This window comes from Centropristis striata, chromosome 15, assembly GCF_030273125.1.
Source record: "Centropristis striata isolate RG_2023a ecotype Rhode Island chromosome 15, C.striata_1.0, whole genome shotgun sequence".
Taxonomy (NCBI): domain Eukaryota; kingdom Metazoa; phylum Chordata; class Actinopteri; order Perciformes; family Serranidae; genus Centropristis; species Centropristis striata.
The window spans coordinates 35,205,954-35,212,267 of record NC_081531.1 but is presented as its reverse complement, the minus strand read 5'-3'; positions in this window follow the sequence as shown (position 1 = coordinate 35,212,267).

Genomic DNA, 6,314 nt, shown 5'->3' with positions numbered 1-6,314 from the left:
TCTGACCGCCGGGACCTTGAAAGTCACGTGACTTGGAACAAACCAATAGCCACGGGATATGATTGTCATTAACTTGCATTGTAGCGAAATCCGTGTCAGTTTCACGGAAATTTGAGCGATTCCGTGGCTATTCCACGGATTTTGAGTTAAGCGAAATCCGTGGCTATTTCACGGATTTCTGTGAGACCAGGTTGCAAAATAATATTTGTGTTTGGTAAATAACGGCAAGTCTAAAGAGTTGGATAAGTCTAAGATCCATATTTAAAAATATTAGGCTATTTTTTTTGCAGTCCACACGTCTGTGACCTCTGAATGTTTGTAAGCTGAGGTCAGATATGTGTGTATGGGCTGATGTTGAGTTTAACGTTTTCTTCTTGATGAGACATTTTTCAGAAATATTTTAAAAATGTGTGTATTTTGTCCAATGGTGACAAACAGAGGAAAGGATTTTATATCCATCTATATAGCTGCTGATGTATTATTACGCTGAAAAAATGTCTTTTTCTCTTGTAAGGTTATTAAAGGAGACATTTTTTTTGCTTATTTCAAGAGACATTTTCCAGAAATATTTGAATGTCCTTGCAATTATTCTTATTTTTTTTATTTTTTTATACACTGTTGGTGAGACAAAATGAATTGGCTTGGCTAGGAGGAGGATGTGAAATGGGTTTAGTTTTTTTTTTTTTTAATAGTCAGCAATTGACTGCAACTGAACATTAATGTTTATTTAGCCAGTTATTTTATTCTTTATTTTCTCAGTTATCATTTATAGAATTGGCTGACAATGCAACTCATTGTATATTATATTATTCTATTATTTAATAATTTACAAACAATCCACATAAAAATGGCCCATTTTCATTCCAGCTCAAGAAATGACTAATATTATTAAAGGAGACATTTTTTTTGCTTATTTCAAGAGACATTTTTCAGAAATATTTGAATGTCCTTGCAATTATTCAGATTTTTGCTTTTTTTTTAATACACTGGTGGTGAGACAAAATGAATTGGCTTGGCTAGGAGGAGGATGTGAAATGGGTTTAGTTTTTTTTTTTTTTTTTAATAGTCAGCAATTGACTGCAACTGAACATTAATGTTTATTTAGCCAGTTATTTTATTCTTTATTTTCTCAGTTATCATTTATAGAATTGGCTGACAATGCAACTCATTGTATATTATATTATTCTATTATTTAATAATTTACAAACAATCCACATAAAAAATGGTCCATTTTCATTCCAGCTCAAGAAATGACTAATATTATCAAAGGAGACATTTTTTTTGCTTATTTCAAGAGACATTTTTCAGAAATATTTGAATGTCCTTGCAATTATTCTGATTTTTGTTTGCTTTTTATACACTGGTGGTGAGACAAAATGAATTGGCTTGGCTAGGAGGAGGATGTGAAATGGGTTTAGTTTTTTTTTTTTTTTTTAATAGTCAGCAACTGAACATTAATGTTTATTTAGCCAGTTATTTTATTCTTTATTTTCTCAGTTATCATTTATAGAATTGGCTGACAATGCAACTCATTGTATATTATATTATTCTATTATTTAATAATTTACAAACAATCCACATAAAAAATGGTCCATTTTCATTCCAGCTCAAGAAATGACTAATATTATCAAAGGAGACATTTTTTTTGCTTATTTCAAGAGACATTTTTCAGAAATATTTGAATGTCCTTGCAATTATTCTGATTTTTGTTTGCTTTTTATACACTGGTGGTGAGACAAAATGAATTGGCTTGGCTAGGAGGAGGATGTGAAATGGGTTTAGTTTTTTTTTTTTTTTTAATAGTCAGCAATTGACTGTAACTGAACATTAATGTTTATTTAGCCAGTTATTTGACAATGCAACTCATTGTATATTATATTATTCTATTATTTAATAATTTACAAACAATCCACATAAAAATGGTCCATTTTCACTCCAGCTCAAGAAATGACTAATATTATTAAAGGAGACATTTTTTTTTGCTTATTTCAAGAGACATTTTCCAGAAATATTTGAATGTCCTTGCAATTATTCTGATTTTTGTTTGTTTTTTTTATACACTGGTGGTGAGACAAAATGAATTGTCTTGGCTAGGAGGAGGCTCCAAGGAGAAAAGGTTGGGAACCAGTGGTCTCCAGGACCTGGAGTCCATGTTAACGATGTCAAGGTCACGTCAGTGTGAAGCGTCCTCGTAGCCAGAGGAGCTCTCGGTGTTGCAGCGGGATGTAATGGGCCATTTTCAATTCCAGTAGCTAATTCTCTCTTTCCGGCTCTGCTTTTCACAGCAGCACAGTTAAACTCTCAGCTCCACGCAGCCCCCCCACCCCCTGCTTTCTGTGGCCAGGTAGACAGCCTCCATCAGATGAGCTTGTTGCCATGGGGACAGTCAATGGGCTGGTGAGTGGGGACTTTGGGCCAGACATAAACACTCAGCGTTTAATTTTACCAGCTGGTAGACAACGGGAGAAAGACACAGGGGGGGGGGAATTCACAAAGGAGGCGAGCTGGAGGGCCTTTCTGTCCTGAAACAAAGCAAACGAGGACCGGGTCTCCCCTCGCTGCGCTCAATATTACAACATGTTCACATGCTGGAGACTAACAAAAACGAGGGGAAGTGAGGAAACATTTTGAATTACATCATGTGCGGCGTCCCACATGTGCGCGCCGGGCTGGGCTGGGTTGGGTTGGGGGGTATGCAGCATTAGAGAGCGAGAGATGATGTCATTTATAGAAGCACAAAGAGGCAGAGCAGTCTGAGTAATTGCACGCTCAAAAACCTCCAGAGAAAATAACTCACAGGTGCTAAGGTGCTTTATTGAACTAAAGTATCTCAAAAAAGGTTTGACAAAATAATGCTCCACTGACAATTTTTTTTCTGCCCTTCCAGAAACTTTACATTTTTTTTCTCCCATATATACAAAAAACAAACATGATCACAAGGTGCTTTTTTCATTGACAATGAGAGTTAAATCTTTACCCCTTTGAACAACAGTGACTACAGGAAATGAAAACCTGACTGATACCTGTGAAGTCGAGATGCTCCAACTTATTGTACATAAAAATGCATTCAAGCTTCATCTTTTTGTATTTTAATTAGAGCCCGACTGATATATGTGTTGATATTATCAAAGGCATATCGATATGCGGTGTATAATCTGTCCGAAACTTTTTTATATAATATATAATGCAGAAAACATTGATGGATGTGAAATGGGTTTAGTTTTTTTTTTTTTTTAATAGTCAGCAATTGACTGCAACTGAACATTAATGTTTATTTAGCCATTTATTTTATTCTTTATTTTCTCAGTTATCATTTATAGAATTGGCTGACAATGCAACTCATTGTATAATATTATATTATTCTATTATTTAATAATTTACAAACAAGCAATCCAAATAAAAATGGTCCATTTTCATTCCAGCTCAAGAAATGACTGATCGGCCACCATATCGGTTATCAATGTCTAAAATAATTATCCACATCAGTCTCAAAAATCCCATATCGGTCGGACTCTAGTTTTAATGCCTCTTGGTTTGCAAATATACTGCATCATTAACTCATAGTGTCATAGTGACAGGGGCAGGAGAGAGAGTATGGCACTATGGAGTATGCAGAAAACAAAAAAAAGTCAAGAAATAAATCTCAGAGCAACAAAACAGCATCCATAAGTAAACAATATCAAGAAAACACATTTCTTCTTCTAGGTATCTAAGGCACTAGTTGTAATTCTCAACCCAAAGTGAAGGACAATTCTCAAGGTAAAGATATTGATGACTGATCTCTATACAAAATGTCACAGTACAAAAGAACTTCATTAATCCAGGTGCGGGGCTGCAAACTGACGAGTCAAGCAAAAATAGTATATTGATTAGTGAGATTTCCGACTTAGTGCATAGAAGCAAACACAACAAGGGGTTAGGCAGCTGTGCTTCCTGTTATTCTCTGGATTTATGTGAAAATGCCCAGAAAGGCAGAAGAAAGGAGCTTCAGCTGCACGCCCACCCTGCAAACCTTAATTCAACAATCTAAATGAGGTTTTGTGGTTCACTAACTTCCACTTAGTTGTGGGCACTCCTGTTAAAGGGTCAGTTCACCCAAATTCAACATGTAGCGGTAATAATGCAGATAGTTTTGGATTAACTCAGGTGTTAAGAATCTCTCAGATCTCAATAGGATAAAGATGGAAGGTCATTTTGTCTGACATTCAAACATTTTACAGCAACATCACGATAGAAAAACAGGATTCTGGTTTCTTTTCCACCAGGCAACAGATACGAAAACGGTCCACTAGTGGTAGGTGAGGATTTATGTTAATGTGATTCTAGTGAACTGAAACTTAAAGGGGGTGGTTTTGATATTGTGAAGTGGGTTTGTAGAAGGTTCTTATCCATAATCAGTGTATTAACTTCAGTAGTTTCAGTTTAGTGGGAAACTGAAGCCCTTTGACAAACAGAACATGGTAGCTGCTGGTCTACTGCTGCCGTGGTGTTTTAGAAGGTTTTTGTTATTGTGTGACTTTGTTGATTTAAAGTCACACAACAACACAAACAAAACAAACAATTGAGGCAGTTGTTCACCACCACCTCCCTTCTTTGCGAGGTAAAATTACTGCATTTGTCAAAGGAGTCTGGTGGCTTTGACCAAAACATAAATCGGCTTCAGTTCCCCTGCGTTAACTTAAAGAGGAAGATAAAGAGATGAATTATATACACTACCGGTCAAAAGTTTTATAACACCCCAATTTTTCCAGTTTTTTATTGAAATTCAAGCAGTTCAAGTCAAATGAACAGCTTGAAAGGGTACAAAGGTAAGTGGTGAACTGCCAGAGGTAAATAAAAAAAGGTAAGCTTAACCAAAACTGAAAAACAATGTACATTTCAGAATTATACAAGTAGGCCTTTTTCAGGGAACAAGAAATGGGTTAACAACTTAACTCTATGGAGTCTTGGGCTATTTTGTCCATTTTTTAATTATTTTCATGCCTTTGTAAGTCACTTTGTGTCTTTTTTTTTTGGTAATTTTGTGTATTTTTTAGTCATTTTGTGTCTTTTTTTTGTCATTTTGTGTCTTTTTTTGTCATTTTGTGTCTTTTTTTAGTCCTTTAGTCCAACATAAAATGTGATTTTTACTTTCAAAACACTATCATGCTCAATAAAGAATTTTAAATGTTGCAAATGTGCATTCATTTCAGAGTACACTGAGACATTAAACTGCATCATTTTCAATTAAATTCTGGAAAAGTTGGTGTGTTCTAAAACTTTTGACCAGTAGTGTATATTCCAAGTGTAATGTAAATTAAGATTTTTTCTTTTAGCTGGGTCATTTGAAGGCAGCTTAAATAACTTTTGCTGACGGCCCTCTACTGTAGTAATGCAGTGGTTGTGGAAAAGAACCTTTAAACAACCCCATGTTACCATTAATGTATTTCTTCTGTCAATGGAAATAAATCAGTTCTGGTGTACTGCAGCGCATTTGAAACAACCGTTGAAACAACATGAACTGCAATAAAGGGGTCGTCTTCTCTGCTTGAAGGTTACAGTGGCACATTATCAAATCTCACACTCACCCACACAAAATTCACACCCTGACAAATCAGTGAGGGTTCATAACAATATAACTAATTCCCATTTTGACAACTGTTACTGTAATATTAAAGTGGCCTAAAGCATCTTTTCACTTCTATTTCAGGCTACAGGACCCTGTATACAACAGTGATACGTTAGTCATTTATATAAGCTTATAATTAGTTGTTAGCTAGTCAGCAATACTTATGTGAGACTGTCATCATATTTATACATACAAGTTAAACAAATATTTGGCATCTGGCAGCAAATATTGTATAGGTGACCACACTACTATAAGTTGGCATGTATTCACAAACACTAGTGCACATAAAATAAAACTGTTGGATCTTCTCCATGCAGTCTGGTAAATAGGTGCAAAAAAATGTATCTGTGTGCATCTGATCACGTACAAAAAATGATATTTATCTCAAAATCTAAAGTAGCTTTATCTAAGTTTGACACCTGAACTACTGGGGCTTCGCAGCCCGATGACACCGACATGTAAAACACCTTGTTCTCAGTTCAATCACAGTACTTGGTACATCCTGCAACGTTTGAGTCTTGACCAACAATAAAAATGTGGCTGGTTACAAATAAATACAGATTGAATTGTAAATCCAGCCCAAAATCCCTTTTAGAAAAAAAAAAAAGAACAGGGTGTATAGTATATGTACTTGACAACAAAATATAGTCAGTCTCATGTGGTAAATAAGCACTGTGCTGTGGCTTTGATAACCAACACACCATCA